Raw genomic sequence first — 13800 nt, forward strand, 5'->3', positions numbered from 1 at the left:
TTTATGTTTACATCGAACGTATGTAGTTATGTTTATGTATAAGAACGGGGCTCATTATGTGAGCAAACGCGGTAGTTGGTAGAACGGTGCTTACATGTTTACTTTCGATTAAGCCTATGCAAACATATTACCTATTTACGTGCCTTCTGCGGGCTAAAGTAAATACGTTAACCTTGTATCTTGTGGTTGTATATCTGCAAGTATTGTGGTAAGTATAAGTACATTGTGTCTTATGGATGGTAAATAAGGAATTAGGGACGAGAGTCTAGTAGGCTTTTAATGAGTCGATGTTCGTAATTCCAGTTGTGAGTACCTATATAAACTTATATAATATTTATAAGGCAACTAGCTGTTGCCCGCGACTCCGTCCGCGTAGAAGTATAAAAAATAGTTTACGTCTTATTCTCAGACCTACCGAATATACACAAAAAAAAAACATGAAAATCGGTCAAGCCGTTTCGGAGGAACCAAACTTGGTTACAAACACTATGACACGAGAATTTTAGATTTTTTTAAATTGTCGATACCCTTTGTTGTTTAACAGATTGCGGGCTATTATTCCATTGTATAAAAATATTTTGATACCTACTTAAAAAGAGTTTTTGTTTTAAGAGTATTTCTCATAAAGTTGTCCCGTTATGAAATTGACAAGAAAACGGTTTGTCAAGAAATTATTAACACTAAGGACGAGATCATAAAACATAAACTGCATAAAACATCCAAAATTTCTTGACGTCATGAAAACGTCACGAAATCTTGTGTGGAAAAAATCGTAATTTTGTAACTACATCGGAACTTTCTATTGGATCCGACAACAATGATTATCTGACTTTTTATCACCTACCACACGGTTTTGTATATATTTAAAAATAATAATTACTTATTTTTTGTGTTGTAATAGTGTCAGAAAATATATACCTATATATTTTTTATAAGTGGATAACTGAAAATGGTCAACTTTTTGAGAAATAGTCATATAACGTACCTCCAACACCGGAGCATACAGTCAATTAGGTTAAAAAATAAATTGCAACATCTTTATGCAAAAAATATTCAAATGTATTATTAATAATTATTAACAAAATATTTATATTATATTATATTGTCGTAGTCAAATAAAAATAAATTTTTCTATATAAAAATACTTTTTGAGCAGAAGTTTTTATTTCTGGTTAAAGCCCGCTTGTTGAAACCTAAACCTGGCCCACGTAAGGACTTAATGATAGGTGTATGTACCACAAATATAAAAGTCATTACGCTCTTATGCATGTTACGACACTGCTTACGAGCAAGCGTGATGAAATAATCTCTTCATGGTCAAAAATATGTTGGTCCTGCAAACCGGATTAATATAATTTATATAGATTGTAGTGTAAATAATTGATGTGTAGGTATGGTTTATGGTATATGTTATTTTTATACTGCAAAAACTACAATACAGTAGACGAAATAGCTTTCTAAATAAAATTCAGTAAGATCGGAGAACGTATACACATTGCTCTTTGAAGCAAAGGAATTGCGTTTGCAATTTACTCTCTTTCGCAGACTCGTGTATGCAGCCAGATTTACAGTTTTATTTTAGTACAAATACAAATGCAATTCTTAGCTCGCTTGCTTTTGTTTTCTTACAGTAATTATTTTTGTTAGTTGATTTTTTTAGCAGGTGTAGAAAACAGCGTATGAAACAGAGACAAAACAATTAGAAGAATTGGAACTGAAGTGAAGATCAAGATAGAGTTAGAAGGGCTACCTACTGTTACGTTGAACAATAGGACGCACGTTATGTTTTGAGTATGAAAATTAAATGATTTTTCCTATATCTGAAAACAATAGTGTATTTTTTCTTCTTAATCGTTACGCACTTATTTGATGACATTTTATGCTTTAATGTTAGCTTACTGTTTTGATGTTAGTTTCAACGCTACGACGGACAAAAAATAAACTAACTATCAATATAAAATAACTCTACCCGTCTGCTCGTGGCGTGGACATATTACGCCTGACTCCGTTAAAATATATCGATCGAATAATAGATCAAATAGTGCTTGCCATTCGAGCGCAACGCTGAATTAGGTGAGATTTGTTTACTAATGAACACCCGGACGGTAGTCCGGTACGGTAATACGGTAGTATTTACTGGATACTAGATACGTATACTTTAATTTGAAAATTTGTTTATTTTTTATTTCAGTGTTAAGGCATATAAGTAGTAAATTTTGTAAATCCTACGTTATTACCCTTTTTGTTGTCGCCCTTTGTTATTGCCCTATTCGACACCGCAATAATAAGTGATACATAAAATAGAGGCACATAGAGAGAAAAGAAAGAGGTGTTTTTGTTTTTGATGATATATAATTTAACGATTTCTCTTTTTGTGCCATAATTCCAGAACTAATTTTTATTTTAACGTGTTTTAGTGTTAAGAAAGTGATAGTTTAATAATAGGATGAGCTGTTAATTACAAGCCGTTCTCGTAACCTAGACTAGACCCTTTTCACCCTTGAGCACGCGCCTCGCTGGAAGATTCTCGCCTCACACTCGAGAAACCTTTTATGTCACACGCAAGACACTCTTTTGGAAAGGAACTAGTTTCCGAGAGAAGGGAAGAATAGTGTATTGTATTTGTGAATTTTTCTATAGATTCGAATTTAAAACCCCATGGTCAGAGAAAGAAACCCTGTATTATGCTATACTTATGGCGTGTGCGGTGGCTATAAACAAAAAAAAAGTATACCTAATATTCAAAAAGTATTTCCTAATCCAAACATTCAAGTTTTTAATGAAGTTTATTGAGCAAGCCGTATAGCTTTTCCAATTTGTGTGACTCAGAATAGCTCAAATAAGCTTTCTACACATTGCACATTGCCACTACCTACGTGTAGTGTAGGTATGATCGATCATGAAGTTCCTTTACCACCTTTAATTGTATAGTTTAATTAAAACATCACTGGCTATTTTCACTTACAAGTCAAAGTGTCATTCAGACTTATTGTTTTTAATATACTATATGTTTTGAATATAAAAACGGTTAAAAAAGTTCACAAAGCTTAAAATTATGCCAGAATTAAGGCTTATAATCATCATTCATCACTAATTGAATTGACATATCAAAGTCGACCATGATTTGCCACAATCGCTCTGAATAACATGACGAATTATCTAGTGCAGTAAAATATAAACATAATCCATGTTGGGTAATTACGGGACGCAAAATTACCGGTTGCCCGTGCTAGATGTCTATAATTATTTGACATTACTTCGTCTATAGCTGATTTTATGATGTAGCCTACTTGAGGCTTGCAAGGCTCAAGTACCTTGTTAAATCTTTAAGGTATGTAGAATTAGGACAAAATATGACAATGTTTTGAAGTGCCATTGAAATGCCACTAATGCTTTCGATTCGTGTGGCAGGTTCTCACGTCATTATTTTTATTAAACGCAGTTACTAGATCACTACGGCTAATAAGGCATTTTCTTTTCATGCAGATAGCCTTCTAAGCTTCTCTTCTCTGTTCCATTCTAATCGTGTGAATTCACCTTAGACTTGAGCAATAATAACGGGTAAGGTAATACAGTTTTTAAGAAGTTCATTATCATTATAATAATTAAAAACAGTTAGTTTCTTTTTACATAAGAATGGGGTTAAATCGTTGCGAAGCTAATTACTATATATATCATTGTGGTCCCGTTTTGCAGCCAGTCGACACAATAGAATTTGTGCAGCTAACTATTTCACACGTTTTTGCTCTACCGACCGCTGTTTCTGTACTGTCAGGTATAAATAAATGGATATATAATTGCCTATTTGAAGAGTTTTTTCTTTGTAGGATGATATAAGTCATGTTTGGTTTGTTAAATACGTTCCAATCTTATTTCAACAGATAAAGCAGAGGCGCTGGAGTATCGGTGCATCTCGTGCATAGTTAATACAAACGTTATCGTAACGTAATCGGTCCCAGCTGACGTCGCTTATCTTAACAATGGTCCCGACGCTTTTCGGCACGATCTAGATTACAAATTCAGCTTTAATTACTTCACGATAAAGTATGAATTAAGATCTGGATTTATTATGATTGCAGCCATGATTGTGGCTAGAATGTTTCCCACGGTGAGATCGTCAAGCGGAACCTCGCTTGTTCTTGGCTAAATGGTTTGACGAACTTAACGTTTTTGTGCGAATCCCGGATGGTGACGCTTAAATGCGTCCTTTATAATTCGCGGAGGTTGATGTGCGTTTTATTTTTAACATTCTTGTGGAAAAACTTATTTTAGTCATTTAAAATCTCAGATTGTAAAAAGGGCTGTTTAGCTGTTTCCGACGACTTTCTAGTTAGTACAAATAAAAATAAAACTAATAACTAAAAATTTAACCGACTACAAAAAACCATGAAAATAATTTTCTACCAGTCTGAAGTCGGTCGGTGCCTCAGCACGAGCCAGCAGGAGTGATTGAAGCCCAATATAAAGTGCGTAGCTGTAGGTGAGTTAGATGACTATAGGTCCACTCCTGCTGGCTCGTGCTGAGGCACCGACCGACTTCAGACTGGTAGAAAATTATTTTCATGTTTTTTTGTAGTCGGCTCAATTTTTTGTTATAATTTTTTTTTCACCCTTTTTAGTGTAAATAATATACAATAGTTTCATGTCAACTGCTCGTCACCTTTTATAAAATATTGCTTTTTCCGATGCAGAGACTTTCTTTATTGAGGAGTACTGGTGCTTTTCCGGCCATTCCATTTCACCATATGCATTACGAGGAGCATAAATTGCTTAGCAACTGTGTTAAAGTAATTGAAATTCAACCCGTGAAATACTTGTTATTGAGTAGTAACTCCGATGGTAAACTGTGGTCTTCATCATCAGTTCCACTTCACCAAATGATGATTTTCAAGAGCAAATGCACGAGTTACTACTAAATAAATAAAAGTTACCATAGGTGTCCCTACAACATTTGAAGAGTTCCCTCGATTTCCATAGGATGTAATCATTATTAGATCCTCATTTGGTGCTTATGGGAACAAATTAGACGAACGCAAAAAAAAAAACAAACAAATCAAATCGGTTTATAAATGACGGAGTTCTGAGGTAACAAACATAAAAAAAATACAACCGAATAGATAACCGCCTTTTTTTTGAAGTCGGTTAAAAAAGAATAATTACTGCAACATGACAGCGTTCGATTCTAATTAATAAACTTCATTATTTAAAACAGATACCTCTCAAAGGTTGGACGAAACAAAGCGAAGCAAATCGTTTTACATACAAATGTTCATAACATTGTCCGTCTGTAACACAAGACGTATCATGTTTGGTATTGAAACAAGATCGTTCCGATCGAACGCTGCCGAGGAACGTCGCCTACTGAAATAAAATCTGCCTTAGCCGCATTCAATTCGAATTCCCGTATGTTTGGCAAAGGCTGCGCATTATTTGAATTTTAGAATATTTGACGAAGACAGGGATTTTCATCGGTTTGCTTTAAATTCATGAGCATTGAGTTAATACTTATATCGCTTCCGTAGAAATGACTACGCTTCGGTTGAATTTCAGCATCCAACCTAAAAGCGGTCAAAACTTATCGAATAGCGGAAACTTATCGAAAACCGGGTTACGCGATGTTTGGTTCATTTAAAAGAGGAACTTTTATGGGATTACCAATTTTGCAGGAAAACTAAGGAACCTTCGTGAATCGGTGCTCTTTTAAAATGCGGTGTAATTAATACATACTACATTACTAAAACATTTTGTCTCACTTTGGTGCAAATTGCAGAAATAAAAGCGTCAGAAGTGAAAACCATTATTATTTTTGGGCGACCCTACTTAATTTGACTTCAGTTCGATGACAGCCAATTTCCAATTTTGTTTATAAAATTGCGTACGGTTTCGAAACGCTGTTGCCGTTGGCCGTTGGCGTGGCGTAGGCGAAAATGCGATGGAACTGGAGGCGCGGGCCGAAAGATCTGTTGTCCTGTTTCAGGACATCGATTGGTGTTCTCCCCGAGTTTCGTTCGAATTTGGCCTTTTTACGCTAGTTTTTAGGGCATACGCAGTTGTTGTGGTGAGCTGGGAGTTAGGTCGTAAGGTGTTTGGACTGTGGGCTACACGCGGTCGGAACCCGCAGTGCCGCGCCGGCCGCCGCTGCCACCGCCCGTGTCGCATCCCCTCGCCCGGGAACGTTCGCTAGCGTTCGATAACTACCGACGCGTTGCGGTAGACATACGACCGAACGTCGAACATTCGTGCGAATGTTAATTACGCGACAACAACATCTTTTTTTACCGATATAATATAGTCGCTTTGCCGTGTTTGATGATCAGTGCAGAATTTTATATAACAAATATAAAGTTGGTGTGCGTTATTCTTAAGTGAATGTGAATTTATAAATTTTCGCTTGCGATTCGTGTAGGTTGGAGTTTTGTGATTATATTTAGCCATAATGGCATATATTTTTGCAACATTGTATGGGATACTGGGTGCATCCGACACATTAATGTTGAAGGCAACTTACGATCGTAAATACTGACGCATCATTTTTTATAATGTCATTTATTTTGGAGACATTATCGCGTCCGCCGACATGCTCAGGTATCGTCGTGGAGACATTCTTTAGGCACTTTATCAGTACTATACTATTATACTAGTTATAAAATCAAAGAGCTTTCATGCGGTGAACGGTATTCTTAATCAATTCACGAACTGTTGATGTATGCCGGAACATCAAAGATCGATGTCGAATTAATTTAATCTAAATTGTGTTTGGGAAGCCAGCAAGGTCTGTCTCTAATTAATTGCTTATTTGATGGAGGACCGGCTGTCGTCCACACAAACCGACTTGTGTCTGGCTTGCTCAATTCCGAGAATGTAGAGTCAGTCAAGTAAATTATAATAGAATTAATAAGCATAGGATGCGTCTTTTATGATATTCTGCGTCACTATTGAAGGAAGTCTGTGGTGTTCTTACATCACTGTTATTAGGTTGGCTTAGAGAGATAGAACCAACCATTTGCGACTAGTTTCTGCCTGCGACTTCGTCCACATAAAATTAGTTTTTCGGCAGGGATTTTCTCGTAATTAAAGGTAGCACGTATCTTTCTGTCATCATCTCTGCCCAGTTGTTTTAGGTGAACAAGTAACAAAAATACTAAATCACACACAGACTGCGTATAATATTTGAATAATAGAACATGTTTATATCCACAACGTCCTCCACATAATATGATTTACACGGTATCAATTGCCTCAATTTATCCTGTACCGTGACCTGTTCAATCGTAATTTGTCATACGCATGACGAATACGAGTCACTGTCGTATAACGGTCATATACATAACATGCATTGGAACTAAAAATAGAAACAATTTGCTTTACAACTGTACCATTATTATGCATCGATTGGGCTCAGTTTTATTATTGAGAGCGCTGGGGTGACCAGCAGGCTGAACGGTCGATTGAAAACGCATTTTACTGCCACTAGTAATTAAAAACAAATGAACTGAAACGTTAAAAAAGGATATGGGTTATTTTTACGTATTACAAGCTGTCACTGACCACTGAATGTCGTCACCATCACTTTATCAGTGTAATGGCCAGGCCGTTTCTGCGTTAAATGCATTTCAGTATAAAATAAAAACGTTTTCCTCAACGCACTATTTTCATTTGTAAACACTTAACAAACATTTTAATTGTTTCTGAGCGAAACAAAACGCGAGACTTAAAATCCTAATAGAAACAAACAAGCCCGCCCCAGTTCTATTATTAGCGTAAATTTAAATAATGCCAAGCTGTTTATATGAGCTATTAGTTCTGCTTTCATGCAACATGGGTACCCTCCTCAATTATAGTCTGGGCCAATGTCCGTGCTATAACTAGGCGGCTATGCTTACGTGTATCTATGTGTTATTAGTTAATGTGCACTGATGAATCATGCGTACGTAGATATAAATTAGAACCTATTAAATACTTGAAGACCCGTTAGGTTATTTTTGGCATTGATTTTATTGATTGGGAACTCTACTATTAGGGACTGTTTCACCATCCATTGATTAGTGTTAACTGACGGTTAAATGTGATGCCGTCTCCGTATATTGGAACAAAACAAATAGAGACGGCATCCCATTTAACCGTCATTTAACACTAATCAATGGATGGTGAAACAGCCCCTTAGAGTCTAAAATTCCGGTCAAAACCTTTATAAGCGTGTTCCATTAAACTTACCCAATACCCTCCCAAAGAATTTGAAAGAGGAGAGAGCAAGAATTTGAAGACTCCCTAAGTGTGAAGTTTAAATGTCGGTAACACACTGTAATTGAACAATACTGAACGTTTTGTATCAAACGCAATAACCTACCTTATCCAATTATGTCGCTCTAAGACCCTGTAATAAAAAAAATTGTTCGCTTCTTACCGCTCGGCTTGCTAGACACATGTTCGCTAAGTCGAGAAATGAGCTTTATTGGACCACTATTTTATTTTAAGAGTATAAAATAAAGAAGCAAAGTCCGTCTTTGTTCGGTAAGTTATTGTTGGAATGAGATAGGCACTTTTAGAAGTTTTCAAAGACATCGTTCTTTTATTTCCAAAGTGAGCTAGAGGGATGGGATGACCCTTATTTCGCATAACTTTAATTGTCATAATTATAAATTTGCATAACGGTTTTGGCAAAACATAATTGTACACAATGTACGCATTAACACTCTGGAAAATAAGTTGCTCGAATTAATAATTATGCGAAATAACGTTATGCCAATTTTAATTAGGAATACATGTTACGTTACGCGAATTAATATAAAACGGAAAAGATCTTAAAATGTTATGAAAATCATTTTAGTCGCATTCTTAACGATAAACCATATTTCGGTCTCCTGGTGAGAGATCCGCTGGATTAGGTATATGACACAGAACTAACTATGCATAAAATAACCTAACTATTACAGGCAATGATGATCAGAAGTGTGATTATGAAATTAACCGTATAAATAGTAGCAAATTTCGTTTCCCTTTCGCTTGTTAGACACATCCTCGCTTAGCATAGCACTAAGCCTTGAAATTTAGCTGGTTTAGTGAGACCGTTCTACAATGTTCATTTCGAAAGCTAGAGTGCTACAATGTTTTCACTGTGACTCGAAGAGCTGAGTTTTATTATCCGTGAAACTCACGGTGATTCTGCTACTTAATTTATTTCGGTCGGGATATTGCGCGATTTAAGACAGCTAGTGAAATTAGGTACTGGCTTTTGATATCTTAGGCTAGCAATCCTGTGGTGTTGCGTGTGTTCATATGTGTTGGTGCTAACTTGCTCGATTGTCATCCTAAATAATAAGCTCAAGAAGTGTCGTTGGTTCTAGTCTGGGGTCGTACCTCGTGAGTTTTTCGCAATTTATGTGCGAATTACAGAAGAACGTCTTCAAGAGAAAAACTTAACACCAAAATTTGTGATTACGAAAAACGGAAAAATAGTAATAAGTAGGTCATGCGCTGCCCTGTATTTTGTTTCTCAATCATTTTGTGTGGTAGTTTGTTAATTTAGTGGCACAAGGCTGTATTGTGTTTTGTGTTTGACTCTCTGAAATTCATTACATTGATTTATTTACATGCCGAAAAGCTGTCCCCGCATGAAAAAGACAATGCTATTTGCTCTGTCACTGTCACTTGTTCGAAAACCTGTCAGTTCCTCCTGAGGTTGATGTTTTTGAATAACAAGTAAAACATGCTTACATGTGTTAAGGTTAATTTTGTGTCACACAACATTAACATAACAAGGGAGCCACAGCCCGGGTCCATTCAAAACTTGCGTGTCGAAATATCATTGGGACGAACGACCTTCGTCCTGCGTCCTCGCTGCCATTTTGATCCGGCAGGAAGTATGACTTCATCGAAACGGATTTCTGAAATGCATTCTTGATCTAATTATTGGCAATAGTTAATCGACTCAACGAATCCAATCGTATCTACGTGGTGTCTACGCTATCGGCAGTCCAGATGGTGAGATCACTGACGGATGCTTATTATACAGTCATTGATCTTCATACACGTTTGTTTTGGCGACGATTTGGCCATTGGATTGAAAACTTGTGACTACGATCCCAGTTTAGTTAAGATTACAGTATAATACATGACTAGATAGGTATTAAGATTAAGGGATCCCAAATTAAGCAAAGCTACTATGGGTAATGGGCGATAATTATACTTATATTTATACATGAATACATGAAACTTCCATGAATCAGGTACAAACCTTCGCAGTTTTCATACAAGCGGTGGACAGTTATCGGATTTGGAACTCGGAATCTCTAGCTTCATAGTCGTCATCGTTAACCGTTAAGCTATCTGGTCGTCGATATAGCCTAAGCTTGCTGTTCTTTTTTATTGATTTATTTAGATTTATGTTGAAAGCAACTTTAAGAACAGCAGTCCCCATCGTCTCTGATAAGAATTATAAGAATCAACCATTCCTTTATTCAATGCAAGGTTCCAATCATATTCAGTTGTCCCACAGATACGAAACAACTATTTATCCTTTGACCTTTAGTTAGGTTATCTGTGTTCGCACGAATTTGCATGTGAACAGCCAGAAACGAAACCGTCACGCTTTTATTATGGGCGTGCGACAGCCGTGCCCAACTATTTCATATCCAACATCGATTTTATTCTCCTTTTTTGTCGGTATATTTGACTCACTTACCTATTTTTTCGTGCTTGGCTATAGAGCACAGCGTTATTATGAGTGCGGTAATTTGAAGGATAACGTTACTTTGATATTTAAATTCAAATTCCACGCGTTGACAGTTATGCGCCTTGAGAATTTCCCAGAAACACTGCAAAATGGTGATGCGAATAATGTGTAAAACCCTGAGATTTCGCAAAATAAAGCTCTACGTTTTACGAAATAATGAAGGGTAACTATAACATACCTACCTACATAATGTTTTTCTCCCCCACAATCAATCTCCATTTCGCAGAAGTTTAGTGAATCTTGTATGAATTACCTTATTGATGGCTGTTAAAAAAAAACATCCTGTCCGGGTTGTTTTTGCGTTCAAATTTGATTGTAATTAACATCGAGTTAAAATATTCGTTCACTAATTAAAATACATGAAGAATTAGCAATAATTATCTGAATTATCTCGACAGTCTTTTGCCAGGTGAGAATTAAGTACGTTTCCGTCTTCTCAAACGCCTTTGTCGTCTCCGCTCTGTTATATAGGTATGTTCTAATTATGCCGTAATGGAGTTTGTGTCCATCCGTTTGTGCCCCTAATTAGACTGTCTGAGATTAACTTGCGTAAAGGTAGATTTATAAACTGGCGTTTGAGGCAGGTGGTGTTTGTACGGGTGAAACATTAGAAAGTTACCAATCCTGGTTGCGTTCGTCCTTTAATGTGTCGAGGGCATTTGCAAATATAATCAGACAGACCTAGAAACTAAGCTAACGAGCAAAATAACGGTATTATCGGTAGCCAGTAAATCTAGCTATTACCTGGCCTTCAGGCCGATACCATCTCGACCACTCGTGAATAGTTCTCGATTCCCACGTCGCATTTCGTACTGTTTGAATGTTTAAGTTCCACGTCTTGGCTGTCGCATTGAGCTGAACAAATGAGAATTCCGTGAGATGCTATCAATGGTTTTCTAATAACTTTTGTTGCCACCGAGTTTATTTTTAGATCAAAACTAACGTATTCTTGTTCAAATTGTCCAATACACTTATTTTATCTGGTCGACACCTTATTACAATAGCATTACCTATATAAAGGGCCAATAAATGGCCGTTTGGAACTGCTATTAGTAAATTGGTTAACTGATTAGAACCGTTTATTTCCTTAGAAGCAATAAAGTTGGACCTGAAGGTTTATTGAACATTAGTATAAATTGTTTTGCTTAGTTGAGTGCTAATACGGTTAAGAAAACAAGCTGAAATTGTTAGGACGGAGTCCTTGAACCTGATAATAGCCTTGTTTCGGAGGTTGTGCTGAACTGCCTTTAATTTACTTTTGTTTCTATGATGCTTTATAATGCTGGTAAGTAAGTAGCGAAATCTTTATCGGAAATACTGTTAATGTATCTAAAATAGATCTAAAAACTACTTAACTCGACGTTGAGATCCCACCAAATTATGCTTAAAGTCCTAAGAAATGACTGAAGGGCATTCTTTGATATGAACGAGCTTGACGCGAGCAGACTGCAATGTAATTTCGGATAATGTGGCACGATGCGTTGGTCCAATCTACATAACTTACTCTCGTAGCGCTGCAATTGAACTAAAGATGCTCCGCGTTCCTTGTGCAGCTACTTTTAAAGGCTAAATAGCTTTTTGCTGCCAGTAAATAGAAAACGATTTTTTTTTAAAACGGAAGCATATTAACAGACTTCAATTCAACTGTGAATAAAATAATTAATACTCAGCTGATTTTGACAAGTGATAACATGAAATGGGACCTATTTTGTGATATACTTTATCGAATAAAAACCAACGAAGTTGAATCACAAGTGGCGGAGATAATATCAACGGACATAATTTTAATGAAACTGAATGAATGAGACTGAATTTATAGTCTGTAAATGCTTGAAAAACGAGGATCTATTTGGTTACGTTTATTCCATGATACATAAATAATCCTCATTTAATTTGTTATTTAGGTACGAGTATTTTAACGAACTTCGCATTTTGGAAGGTAATAATTTCCCTGCCCCTAAATTGCAGACGCTACTAACCCATAGCTAGCTTATTGCAGTCTGCCAAGTCGTCGGAATGGTAGGGTCAGCGTAAGAACTCTACAGACAACACACATTAGGCGGGTTCGTGACGGCTTGCGGGCAGGCACGTGCTCTAACTTAGGAGAATTAGCTGCAGTACCGTCTGCAGGCTAAGACTGACTTTTTTAGAATGGACGACATATATATTTTTACCTGACTGCCCCGAAGGAGATGCTTTTCGAGCGTATGTTTATTTTTTTGGTCCTCTCTAGCCTATCTGGTTGGACGGTAGGTGTCGTGATAATGAATGGGCTCCGACTGTTGAAATTTAAGTTGCGTAGGCAAAGCTTCGGGCATAATTAGTTTTCTATAAAATTACTGCGAACAAAATTCTCTGGTAAATTGAACATTTTATACAGAATGAACCTCTTTGTTTCGTCGGAAATAGTTTATCCTGGCTATTAACCCGAACAAATAATAACAAGAACGGGACCGGCATCAAATCGACAGGCCATCACTTTAATTCGACTTTTGTCTCAACCCTTCACGGTTGGATGGAATTCGATTCTCTGCGAAGCGCCCGCTTCCAGCCATTCAGGAAATGAATTTAAGTCAGCTCCATCCAATGGTTCACTACATTATCTTTAAATCGAGTCTCCTGCCGAGGACGCCGGTTATATCTGGTTTAACCAACTCCATCAAAGCTATCTGTCGACAGTCGTTATCTAGCTTACCTTTTTGTTGATTCTGCAATTTCTAATTAGAAATTGCTTATAACTTTTTTTGAAACAAATAAGGATCGAAAATGAATTAGACATGTTCTTTTGTTTTTATAACGGCGTACTTTTCAGCCGTGTTCGTATCATGATTTACTTTTTTCATTGCGGTATTGCGTAAAGTGGAACGTCGTGCACTGCGTACATAGCAAGTTCTTGAATAACGGAACAATATTAAAAATCGAATCAATATTTTCTCAGATAACCTCATGCATATCAACAAACTGCCTATATTAGCGTAGATACACAAACGTGAGAGGCTTAATAAAACATTTCTACCTTTGCATATTAAATAACAACGTAAGTTATTCCGACAGTCGTTTCAACTTTC

The 13800-nt window shown here is 36.6% G+C and overlaps 1 protein-coding gene across 6 annotated transcripts in view; it reads left to right on the forward strand.

The window, feature by feature from the left end:
- The window catches only part of Fak (protein tyrosine kinase 2 Fak), a 149729-nt gene that overhangs the window by 5682 nt on the left and 130247 nt on the right, over nt 1–13800 (forward strand). The window contains exon 1 of one of the 6 annotated variants that reach the window (XM_074106876.1): nt 6134–6406. The exons of 3 other annotated variants lie outside the window; for them this stretch is intronic. The gene's annotated coding sequence lies outside the window, so the exon portion shown is untranslated. Of the gene's footprint in view, nt 1–6133; nt 6407–13800 lie in introns of those variants that run through there. 2 more of the 6 variants (XM_074106877.1, XM_074106878.1) reach the window with 2 other exon arrangements.

The sequence above is a fragment of the Choristoneura fumiferana genome, chromosome 24 (assembly GCF_025370935.1).
Source record: "Choristoneura fumiferana chromosome 24, NRCan_CFum_1, whole genome shotgun sequence".
Lineage (NCBI taxonomy): Eukaryota > Metazoa > Arthropoda > Insecta > Lepidoptera > Tortricidae > Choristoneura > Choristoneura fumiferana.